General features: G+C 44.3%; 1 protein-coding gene across 1 annotated transcript in view; it reads right to left on the bottom strand.

Annotated features, from left to right (window-relative positions):
* GABBR2 (gamma-aminobutyric acid type B receptor subunit 2) overlaps positions 1 to 13,017 on the bottom strand; it is a 426,464-nt gene that overhangs the window by 157,184 nt on the left and 256,263 nt on the right. The window lies entirely within an intron of this gene.

Here is a 13,017-nt window from a genome sequence, read left to right as displayed (position 1 = left end):
CATATTTAGGGGGGTGTATGTGTGCATGCATGCATGTGTGTTTGTGTGCATATGAATGTGAGAATGTGAATTACCGAAGATTGCAAGAGCTGCAAGAATCCAACTGAAGCAGCTGGTTGGGGACCCACCAATCACAGAATCTCCTGGAAAATTAATTACAGGTGTTTGAGGGTCTAGAGGACTGTGGAGTTGGTACCCAAATACATTCTTCCTCATCATCCTTGCACTAATTCAGCACATACTATGTCCCAGGCACTCAACATGTATAAACCTCTTTAATTGTCACAGCCCTTTAAGGTAGGCCCCGTTGTTATCTATAGGGGTTACTGGGGGGCTTGCCCAGTATTTTGGCCTCTTTAGGGCCAAAGCACCATCAATCCCCAGCTCCTGAGAATATTGGCTACTAAGGGTCCCAGCCTGGTTCCTCACTCTGAATTACCCTCCACCATGAGGAACTGCCTTGCCTAAGGATACACCCGCTCTGAGGGCCAGTGACTAGCTGATAAGAGGATACCTGGGCCCAGCCTCTGCACCATCCCAGCTCCAGAGCTACCAGAATCAGCTGGGGCCTCAGTTGCAGCCACACTGCTGTTAGCTTCTTGCTCTGCCCAGGCCTGTCCCCTTCACTTCCCTACAGGTGTATCCAGAGCGTGCTCTCTGACAAATCTTCTGCACACATGTCCCATCTCTGAGTCTATTTACAAGGAGCCTGATCTAAGGCACTATCTATGTTTTATAGATAAGAAATTGAGATGAAGAGAGGTTGACTTCTTGCTCAAATTTATCCGGCTAGCAAATGGAACCAAGATGTGAACCTAGGAAGTCTGTCTCCAGGTTCCATGCTCTTAACCATTTCATACCTCTTAGGAAGACAAAGGTGGGCACCCCCCCTCCAGTCACTTATAGTTCCCCACTTCCCCCCTTCCACAATTTACAATGCCCCAACCAGACTCCAGGTCTTTACTTTAAAATTAGTGGTTTAGGCAGTAATTCTAGGAAGCTTGAATTCCATTGAGAAAGAAGAAGGAGGTGGCAGTGGTGGTTAGAATTTCATGAGAAACTGGCTCTTCCAAGTGTCCTTCTCTCCATCACGCAGGTCTGAGCCTCATCCGGGCGGGCACAGAGTGTCACATCGAGTGTGTGTGCGTAACTTCTGCAGGAGCACAGGCAGGTGGAGCCAGTGTCCACCAGGGCCCAAAGCCATGCCATCCTGTCGGCTGAAATTTATGTCAGCTGTCTTCTCCTGATTTCAGAAAACTTCGAAGCAACTGGGCTAACATACCTCGACACACACACACACAGGCGATTCTGGTCTCGCATCAAGAGAAATGCATGTAATCTTCAGATTCATTTTTCATACGGGATCTGGATATATCTCTGAGTATTTTCCTCAATAGTGGGGCTATCACTAATGTTTAATTATACTATTTACTTTAAAATATTTGCTATTTATATTTTCCACATTTAAAAATGTACATTCTTAGGTTTCTGTATGCAAAAGCAACAAGACTTTTGCTAGGCTAATAACTATTTGGTTAGCAGGAGCTTGCAAATACCATTATTTCCCTCTAAAATTAGCAAACTACCTATGATATCTTTAAAAATACTTAAAAAATAAGTGTACAGCTAAATAAAATTGCTCTGTCATAATAAATAATAGCTAAATAAAATTAGCTCTCCCATAATAAATAATAAAAACTCCTCTGATACCTCCCGGGTTCAAGCAATTCTCCCACCTCAGCCCTATTTCCAAATCCCAAGTAGCTGGGATTACATGCGTGTGCCACCACACCCAGCTAACTTTTGTATTTTTAGTAGAGACAAGGGTTTCGCCATGTTGGCCAGGCTGGTCTAGAACTCCCAACCTCAGGTTATCTGCCTGCTTTGGCCTCCCAAAGTGCTGGGATTACAGGCGTGAGCCACTGCGCCCGGCTGGGAGTTATTATTTAATGGGTACGCAGTTTCAGTTTAGGATGATGAGAAAGCTCTAGAGACAGATAGTGGTGCTGCTTGTATAACATGGTCAATGTGCTGAATGCCACTGAATTTGTACACTTAAAAATGACTAAAACAGTAAACATTATTTTATACATATTTTATCACAATTTAAAAAATGATAGGGTTAAGAAGATTGAGAACCATTGCCATGGAAAAATTTTATAATGTGAGGGACCAAAATAAATGATAAAGAAATTAAAAAAAGAAAAAGGATCACATCTGAATGTGAAGTGTCCCATGGGTTTGTCTGAATGATACGAGGTTTTGGGAGACTGATTTCTCTTTGGTGCATGCCTGTACTTTTCACATTTTCTACAAAGGACATGGATTATTTTAATAATCCAAAATAAATATGTATTAATATGTGTTATTTTGAAACACATGAATAAGTTAGAATATGGCAGGTGAGGTTATAAAATGCCCTCCCTCCTCCCAATCAGGGGAAAGATGGGTACAATATAAAGAGCCTCTTCCAGTGCTGTGGCCAGAGCTTTCAGTGAGGCTGGCCCAGAACCAAGGGGCGGGGGCCTGGCTTCAGCCTTGCCTCTTACTCAGCAGGTTAGGGAGAGCCACAGAGCTCCCCCTGGAAACTAGGGTGGTGGGAAGTGCTGATCTCATTGGTTTAGTTCTGCTTTGTCCTTCTCAGGCTGGATTCTTTTGCCCCTAATGGAGGAGAGCTTTTATAGATGTAGGATAATGGTTAAAAGTGAGGGTCGACAGTTAGACGGCTTGTGTTCAAATCCCAGCTTCTCTACTCACTAGCTCCGTGACCTTGGGCAAATTTTTTAATCTCTCAGGTCGAATGAGAGGGTTAAATTACTTAATCCTCTACCTCCTTAACCTCTCAGCTGCAAAACAATGACAATAACAGTCCCCACTTTTGGGGGATGTGTCAGTTTGCTAGGGCCATCATCACAGTACCACACACTAGGTGGCTTAAACAATGCGAATTTGTTATCTCAGTTCTGGAGGCTAGAAGTCTGAGATCAAGGTGTTGGCAAGGTCACTTCCTTCTGAGGGCTGTGAGGGAGGATCAGTCACCTTCTGGTGGTTTGCTGGCAATCACTGGCGCTCCTGATGATATAGAAACCTCATCCCTATCTCTGCTTCATCATCACATGGCATTCTCCCTGTGTGCCTGGCTGTCTTCAAATCTCCCCTTTTTTATAGGAACACTGGTTATATTGGATTACCTTACTTCAGTACGACCTCATCTTAACTAATCACATCTGCCACAACCCTACTTCCAAATAAGGTCACATTCTGAGCTACTGTGGGTTGCAGTTCAGCAGATGGATTTTTTAGGGGGGCACAATTCAACCCATAGCAGGTGAATGTGAGGATTAAGTGAAATAATACATCTAGGAGCTTGGCATAGCACTCAGCATATAATAGACATTCAAAACTGTTAGCCATTCCTATTATCATGACATCGGTCATTACAGTGATTTGCTATGACCACCATGTCACTGGCTCCTTCCAAGGAGCCTCCTCTTTGTTTCTCCCAGGGATAAAGACAGAGCCTGCACCTTCTGTTGAAGCTCTCATAAGCTGATACACTCCCCCACACTGCTTTTCTTAAGGAAATAGCTATTTTTTCCCTGACTTGATGAAGTCAAACTTGCAAGCTTTGGAAGGTTAGGCATCAATTCAAACAAATTGCTAAACCACATTATTTTGATCTTTCAAATTTGTCTGACAGCAGAAGGAGTAGGTTTCTTTCCTGTGCTGTACATTGTCTGCAGTCATTTGTAATTGTATTTAAATTAACGGGGGAAAGGCAGCCAAGCAACACCTAAGAGCACAAGATTTTGAGACACTTGCATTTAGATCAGAAGACCTAGAATGTAGTTCTGAGCCAGGTTCACCAGTTATGCACTGTGGGACCCCAACATAGCTCCTTTGCCTTTCTGAGCTATAATTTTGTAATTCATTCAATCAGCAAATATATTTCACGGACTAAAAGCTGGGTCTTATAGACACCAGGGGTACAGAGATAATTATAGGCCCCACTGTCAAGGGGCTCAGAGTGCAGCAGGAGGAGGCAGATAGACACACAAATAGTCCAGTGCAGAGGGGAACCGTAACATCCTTCACTATTAATATGGGGATGGTAGTACCTGCTGTCTCTCTGATACATCTCACCTGGTTGTTCCCACTGTGAGCCCTTTAGGGGCAAAACCTTACATCTTACTACTCCTACCTGGCCCTGGTCTGGCTTACTGGAGGTGCAAGGAACGCTGGTTGAATTAATTGGATACCGAAATGCTTAAGAATATGGACTTTGAGTAAATCAGACTTGGTAGCCTTGCATAAACTCTCACTTACTACCTGTGGGATCTTGGGTTCAAAGTTCAGTCAAATCACTGAACGTTGCTGAGCCTGTTTCTTTAATCTATGACATGGTCGATAATTATTTAAATCATCTGTTCACTAAACAAATATTTATTAGGCACCTACTATGTCCTGGGCACCCGGTTCTAAGCCTTAGAGATACAGCAGAAAATAAAACAGACAATAAATAAGTAAAATATGTAGTATGTCAGATGGGGCTAGCTGTTGTGGAAAAGAATGAGTAGAGGGGGAGTGGGTGAATGGGGAGGGAGTTGCAATTTAAAGTAGAGTGTCAGGTTAGGTCTCACTGGGAAGGAGAGAGGAGGGGAGAGACGTGAGATAGGTGAGCCAGCCAGATGCAGCTCACTGGAGTGTACCAGGGCCTGGGAATTATACGTCCCATCATATTCAATAATGAGGGAACCATGCTTAGAATGCTTCCTGGGATACAGTAGGAGCTCATTAATTGATAACTATTATTAGCATGAGTGAATAAATGTAATTGCATTAAGGAAGGAAGATGGAAGAGACTATAAATGCACTCTGTAAACGGCAGTCACACAGCAAGGATTATTATTATTGTAGTTGTTGTTTATTACTAGCAATTACCTCTCAAAAATGTTTCTGACAATCTGAAGTCACAGAGGGCCCATCAGCAATTGCTTCTGCTGCTCAAGCCCTGGGATTTGAGCCCCAGAGAGATGCTTATGGGAGAAACAAGAAATTGGGAGGGGAATAAGGGATGAGTTTTTCTGCTGCCTCAGGAAGGGATTCCTCCAACGCATGTGTGCACGTTCACATGCACACCCACACACACACACACACGCACGTGACCTTGTGTGAATTACTGATACCAGGTCTCACAGCAAGAATTTGGTAATCACTATTAGCAGATTCAAGAAATCCAAGTCCTGTTAGTACTTCTGTTGTCAGTTCTGATTATTTATTGGGTTGAAAAAGTCTTATTAGTTTATAGATGCCTGGAAGGCAAAAGAGTAGAAAAGTGTGATTGAATTTCTCAATCATGTGCGAATTTAATCCAACAACATTAACTAGAGGTTACCAGGAATTATTGAGCTTCTACCAGGCATAAAGGGCTAGGTGAAGTACGAGGGGATCAGAGAAAGGAAGGGCTGTGGTCCCTGAAAATCTGGGAGACACTAATTCGTTGGAGGAGACGAATATGGCTCTCCTACAGGCTACTGCAACGGGCAAGGGTGCATGCAAAATGCACCAGGGGTGAGGGAGAAGAGTCCAGAACCCTCCAACCGGGTGTGGGGGAGGTAAGGAGGACCACTGGTTCTAAAGTTACACATATGGTAACTATAAAGTTATAGTAAAAATTTTCTCTTGAAAATGCTTAAATTTCCCATAAATACACATGGGTGTCTTAGATAGGGTTCTCCAGAAACAAAGCCTAGGACAGGGAATCACATGTCTGCAATTTGTTAACGACGTGTTCTCAGAAGAAACCTGTAAGGGAGAGAAGAAAAAGCAAGAGGCCATGCTCAGATGTGGTTTCAGATGAAGGTGAGCCTCAGCCTGTTCTGGTTGGAAGCCCTGGAGGGTAAACTGCACTGTGTGTTGTACCAATGCATCCATCCGTCATTGCTGCAGGCTGATGGGGTGGGTGTAATTCCCAGGCACCTCCAGGCAGAAGGCACCAATCGCCCAATCCTGTAGGGAAGGCAGCAGGTGTGAGCCATTAGCAGAGGCACCTGCAGCAGCTGGGGGATGGGCAAAGCTGAGCAGCCCTCTGAAACTGAGCTCAGGAGATCTGCGTGGGACACCATCAGCATCTGCTGCCATTAGCTTTTGTGTATAATGCTGAGTGGTAATGCTTAGGGCTGCTGGAGCACTGAACTAGTCAAAAGGGAGGAAGAGGAGGGAGAGCTGAGAGCAGACGCCTTCCACATTAAGGTAACTTTCCAATCCCTACAGTGAATGGCCTCAGGAGAGAACTCAAGTGTTCTTGCTTAGAGGCAAAGTTTACTTGGTTCTGTTTGGATATTAAACCACTACAGCCTTCATACAAGTTAAAAGATTTGTTTATTGTTTAGAGGATGAAAGGAGATTATATATATGAAATAGAATGGTACCTCACAGGTATGCAATGATTGTTTGCTGGGTCTTGATTAGACCCACACAAACTCTTCTTTGTAAAGTAGCCAGCTTAATAGCAGTAGTAATAACAATAGCAATAATGACAATGTAGTTCTTAGGCACTAAACCTTACTCTTATTTCCCACAATAACACTTTGAAAGAAGACATATTTACCTCCACTCTACAAATGAGGAAACTGAGGCACAGAGACGTAAATAACTTCTCCAAGGTCACACAGCTCTAAGAGATACATACACCGTGACCTCTTTTGGCTTGAGTTTCCAAATGTGCAATTCTTGTTAGAGTTGATAACTGCCATGTCCTGGGCAATGGTACATTTCAACTGAGTTTGAGGGTGGGCTGGTTAGCCAGAGAACAGAGGGAGAGAGATTAGAGTCTCAAATCAGCTCCTATGTTATGTTTGTGTGTGATGCAATTTCACTGGAACGACCTGGGTCTGGGATGTGCTGGGGACACATGAGGTATAGAGAAAGTTCTGGATGGGTTTGCTGTTGCTCCCGGGCAGCAAGCAAGAAAGGAACATGAAAAAGGAACCTCAGAATAGGAAACCGTGGGGTGGCACTGGACGCTAGCACAGGGTCACTGGAACGAGCCCTGTGTTCTAGTGCTCCCAGTTGTTATACCACATTTGGACTATTTCAGAGCTTCTAACAAGTTCTCTAGTGACAGCCTTGAGCACAAAATCAAGAAACAGGCACAATCAGGATAATCTGGGGGATAGAGTCACAACTGGAAGAATGACCAGCCCCAAATGGTATCAAATCTTGACTGGGTAGAGTTTTCCCTATTTCTGGATGGAGTTCCCAGTGCCCTGTTTCTTGTCTTTTTCTTTCCCAGATTCAACCTAAAAAAGACTTCTATGAGCTAAATGATGATATCAAATATAAGACACAAATGTCTGGCTGGTGGGAGGCCTGAAGTTTAATTTCTACATTGGAAAGTAAAACCAGGACCCTAAAAGATCAAACATGCAGGAGAGATGGGACAACTCTAACAAGATGATATGTAACTCATTTGTGTGTGTGTGTGTGTGTAAAATTATCTGTTTTGACTTAAAAAACCAAGTGCACAAACTCTAATATCAGAGTAGGGCGAGGCAACAGTGGGTATGAAATAAACATGGGTTTGAGCCAACATTGCAAATTCCCCTGGAACGAGGAACCTGTTGGTTTTCTCTAGCTACCTAGTTTGACCTTACTTGGAGTACTTGGAATTCCAACCAAACTGAGTTTAACTCTATGATGTCCCCTTTTTAGGTAAAAAAATTGGTAGGGTGGGTGGTGGGGTGGTGACTTGTCTGGGGGGTGGGGGAAGCATTTTTTAAGTCTTAGTAGAAATAATTTTTAAACATCTTGCAGAAACTTTAAGGGGTATACTGGCTAAGGCTGGATCCCTCTTCACCAGCAACAAAAGCAAATAGATCAATAAACTCTGCAAATCGCCATCTGCTGTTCTTCTTCACCTTGGTGAGAGCAATTAGAAGATAACAGCCATCGGAGGTGAAATGCCTGAACCTAAGGGTGCCAGCCTCTCCTGACATATGTTACACTAGGATGTCCAGACCCGCTGCTGGTCGAGAGATGCTGGGCAGAGGATGAAGGATGGCTCTATTATTTGGAGGAACTTATGGGTCACCCTCTTTCCAGCTGTGATCGTTCCCACATAAAGTACACCCACCTAGAATGAGGGACAGTCACAGGAAACTTTAGCAAGAATGGAGCCCTCTTCTCATAATCCAAGACATTCCCCGGGAGCCTCTTTCAACTTCCCTATGGTCAAATGCTCTTCACGCCTAAAAGCTCCCATCCAAACCCAGTGTACATGCCCTAAGGAACTCCTGGAAAAGCATGGATTCAATTTTCATAGGATAAAATGAGAGTCTATTAATTTATTTTATTTCATTTTTGAGATGGAGTCTCACTCTATCGCTCAGGTTGAAGTACAGAGGCATAACCAGCCTCAACCTCCTGGGCTCAGGTGATCCTCCCACCTCAGCCTCCCAGGTAGCTGAGACTACAGGTACCTGCCACCATGCCTGGCTAACTTCTGTATTTTTTGTAGAGACAAGGTCTCATCATGTTGCCCAGGTTGGTCACAATATCTTGGGCTCAAGTGATCCACCAACCTCAGCCTCCCAAAGTGCTAGGATTACAGGCAGAAGCCACTGCACCCGGCTGATTCTGTTAATTTAGCCACCACAATCTCAATGTGCTGTCCTTTTAAGAGACAAATCAGAAGATACATTTACCAAACAGGGTATACTGCCGGTAACAGCCATCATATCTTAGCCTGACATACCCAAAGGATTTGTCCACCTTGAGATCTGGGAGGTCACCCTTGTTTTAAGAGACTGGAAACTGGAAAGAGTTTTAAAAAATGATCACCTGAAGAATGTTAAGGCTTTGATTTCCACCTGAAGGCTTAGCCAGTGTTTCCAAGCATGTGCTGAAAGGTTATGGTCTCCTGAAGATGAATTTAGTGCATCTTGATTAGGAAAGCCAAATGAAAGCAGTCTGTTCAGCCACCGCACACTGACATGTTAAGTGTTGGGAAGAGGGGCCTGGTATTGCATCCTCACTCCCACCACATGCACAGGAGGGTTCTCCACAGATGGCTACCTTGCAATTGTTGATTAGCCACCCTAAGCGAAACCGTCTTTCCTCCAGAGGCCTTGGGCAGACCTTGGATACTGCCTAGCAACTGTTCCTCTACTTGTCCATTCCCACTGCTATTGAATGAGGGATTCTTGGGGGAAGGGACCACATGTTATTCCTCTCTATACTCCATACACGCAGTGCAGGGCTTGCTAGAGCAGCGAATGAATGTAGGAGCAAATCCATCGCCAACAGGTTTAAACCACAAAGGGGGGTGTGTGTGTGGCCCAAGCAATTCTCAGGTTATTTAAGAATCTCTTAGACTGCTATTTAATATGTGAATTCCTGAGCTTTACCATAAGACCACAGAATCAGAAGTTAAGGGGTGGGGCCAGGGAACCTGCATTTTAAATGAAGCTCCCTGGGAGATTCTCATGCCTTTAGAAGTTTAAGAATCATTGCCCTAATGATAAGCTCTGCTGAACTGGGTTCCAAGCCCTGTTACTTTCAGAAAAGGGGATTCTCAGACTGCTCTGGGCTTTTGAGGTTTAAATAGCCAATTCTAGCCTGAGTTTCCTGGTTGCATAATTGACAGAAGAGGAGGATGGAGGAGGGAAAGCATCCTAAGACTTCTAAATCATGGAGGGGCAATCCTAGGGCTGAACATCAGAGAGACGGATGGCCCCCAAGTCATCGGTGGGCCATAGGGACATTGAATCCCACTTCAGAGTGTTCCCTGAGGAGAGCCACTGGGAGCAGAGCTTCTAAGAAGATAAAACAGAACTCGCCTTGATTTAAGGTGGATTCCCAACCTAGGACGCATGGAAGACATTTCTTCATCCACATGCCAAGGCGGGACCACAGGCCCAGCTCCCGGCAGAGAGTGTGCATACTGAATCAATTGAAATTGAGTCATGGATATAATTAATTTAATGTGTTTAAACAATTTCCCATGTAGTAAACATGCTAAATGAGGGGGCATGCAGACTAAGATGTCTGCCTAAGAGTGGAAAAATGGATACTGTGTGTGCTGTATAATGAAAACCCTTCAGCAAATGGGAAATGCTTCCATTTATTTCCACCTCCCATGTTCTTTTCCTTTCTAACTCTTTATTTATAGCTGAACTTGGCCTTCTGTGGTTTCCTTGAACCACAGAGACACTTTTTATTTTGTCAGAAGACGTCCTTTTTTCTGTGACCAGAAGACAATTTTAATGAAACCTGTCTACAACCCAGTGACAATCACCTGTTAATATGTGACAAAGGGGATAGGAGGAAGGTAACATGGAGTGCAGGACTGTTTCACTATTGCGGTCTGTCTCCACTAAAGGGGCACTTATGCAAAGAAAAGGGAGATGGTGTTGAGTGGGTGGAGGCAGGGCCTGGGCAGCTACCATTCCCGCTGTGCTAAACAATCTTGCTGCATGGCTCTGAAGGAGTCATTTTCCCTCTCTGGACCTCAGACACTCATCTACACCAAAAAGCATTGAATTTGAGGATATTTAAGACAACTTTCAGTTCTGATGTTCACTGAGTTCTGAGTCACAAGCTGGAGCAGACATAAACAGGTGCCAAGGAATTTCCCATTAAAAAGAAACTCATCCTCAAGCCGTGGAGAACACTTCAGGCAGTCTAGCTAATTGCTCATCAAGTAAGGATTATGTATTATTTGGCTTAGATGAAAGGGAGCATTTAGAAGTGGTTATAACTGATCTCCAATTAAGAGCTATCAGGCACCTGGGCAAAATGCAGAGTTCTAGGATTATGAAGGATGGCAAAATGCTTTCTAGATTCTGTAGCTCTCTATTCGTCCATTTCAACTTTGGATACTTTGAATTCATTTTGAAACAGCCCTGCCAAAATGCTACTCGTGGGACACTGGGCGAATCCCACCCCTCTTTGAGTCTCAGTCCATGAACTTGTAGGATGAGGAGAAAGCACTTTGGAGGTATTTTGATGGGTGTTCTGTCTAGCATTTCTGAGGGAGGGGTCTCAGGGGCTGCAGGGGTGGGGAGGGGGCTGCAGGAAGAGGGGGCTGAACAGCCAGAGTTCAGGGCTCCTTCTCTGTTCAACTGAGAAGCTCTTCTTTAATCAGTTTTATATACCAGGCTCCACGTGAGATTTTATAACACAGAGTTCTGAGAATAAAAATAATTCTTGAAGCTACTGGTCTGAGGAAAGCTGTTAAAGTTTCCAGCCTGAATCTAGGCTGTGCTACAAAAATGGACTTCACCAATACATTGTGGGAGTGAATTTCTCAGAGCCTTTAGTCCAGAATGGCTCTGCTCAGGGATTTTGGAAATCGACTTCGTTTGAGCAAACGTCAGTGCCACCTCAGTGCCTCCCCACTGCCGCCCAGCAGTGGTCTGAAACCCTGCTGTGCATTAGAACTACCTGCAGAGTTTGTTAAAACACAGATGGCTGGGCCCCACCCCTAGAGGTTCTGATTTAATGGGCCTGTGTGGGGCCTGGGAACGTGCATTTCTAACAAGCTCCCAGATGATGCAGACCACACTTTGGGAAGGGTTGGCCTGGAAGATAAAGGCCAGTCTCCTCAGCATGTCCCTCCAAAACTGGACCCCAACTTCCCTTCCCAGGCTCCTCATCCAGCTTCCCAGTTTTCTAGCCCAACTAACGGTCCTTCCCTCCCTCTTGCATTTCTCCCTTGCTCACCATGCTCCCTCTGGCCAGCCCCTTTCTGCACGTCTAACTCCTGCCCACAGTTCAAGGCATGGGTCAAATGCTACTCTTCCAAAAAACCTACCCCGACTTTTTCACTAAAAGTCACAGAAATCCCTCTGGGCTCGGGCTCGGGCTCAAATAGTTTCTCTCACAGTGCCAAGCACTTTTAACCTCTCATTGTTTTTGTCTAGGCCTTGCCCCTGCATGTGAGCCACAGGCTCTAGGACAGGGAGCCCATCTTACCTTGCAATCCACACCATTATCCACACCTTCAGCACCTGCACAGGTTCCAGCCCACCAGACCAACAATACAAGCCTCAGCACAGGTATGCACGAATATGCATATTCAAGAAATGCCTCAGCCAGCTCAGCTTACCTACCCTTAATTCCCCAAGACAGACTGACTCGACTCTGAATCTTTAAATTAGAACACAGGACAGCACTTTAGCCCACTCAATCTATTCTTCAGATGAATTTTCCATATTTTCTGGAGCAGAGGCAGTGATGAATACATCACGAGACATAAATAACTACCACTTTGGTCCATTACCTTCTGCAGCAATTAAGAGCTAGACCCAAGTTCAAATCCCACGTGACCCTGTTTAGCTATAGTACTTAAATACTCTGAGTTCCAGGTTCCTCACTGTTCATGGGGATAATAAGAGCACCTACTTCCCATGGATGACATAAGGATACAGTGTAATCATTATTAACAGTAACAATAGCATTTATTGAGTGCCTGCTATGTGCCTAGCACTAGGCATATAATATTGAGTCTAACTACATTATGTACTTAGCACAATGTCTAGCACATAATACGCAATCAAGAAGTATTAGCCATATTATCATTGCTTATTTTCTCAACTTCCATGCAAGATTTATATTATTATCCCCATTTTCCAGATGAGAAATTTGAGGCTCAGAGCAAGTAGCTTGCTCAATAAATATTAACAAGTTGTATTGTATAATGTGTAATATTTATAACTAGTTTACAAGGTAAGTATGATTTCCATTGTGTGACTGAAAATTGTAGTTCAAAGAAGGTAACTTGTAAATGAAGGCCCAGGATTTGAACCTGATTTTGGGTCCACAGCTTCTCCTGGCCCACCCACCCCACCATCTGGTAAACTGTGCCTGCACTGTGTGCGCAGTCAACTCTCTATGCCCCTTTTTTTTTTTTCTTTTGAGATGGAGTTTTGCTCTTGTTGCGCGGGCTGCAGTGCAATGACACAATCTCAGCTCACCGCAACCTCCGCTTCCTGGGTTCAAGCGATTCTCCTGCCT

This window comes from Theropithecus gelada, chromosome 15 (assembly GCF_003255815.1).
Source record: "Theropithecus gelada isolate Dixy chromosome 15, Tgel_1.0, whole genome shotgun sequence".
Lineage (NCBI taxonomy): Eukaryota > Metazoa > Chordata > Mammalia > Primates > Cercopithecidae > Theropithecus > Theropithecus gelada.
The sequence above is the reverse complement of the archived record's forward strand: the minus strand, read 5'-3'. Positions and strand labels throughout refer to the sequence as shown.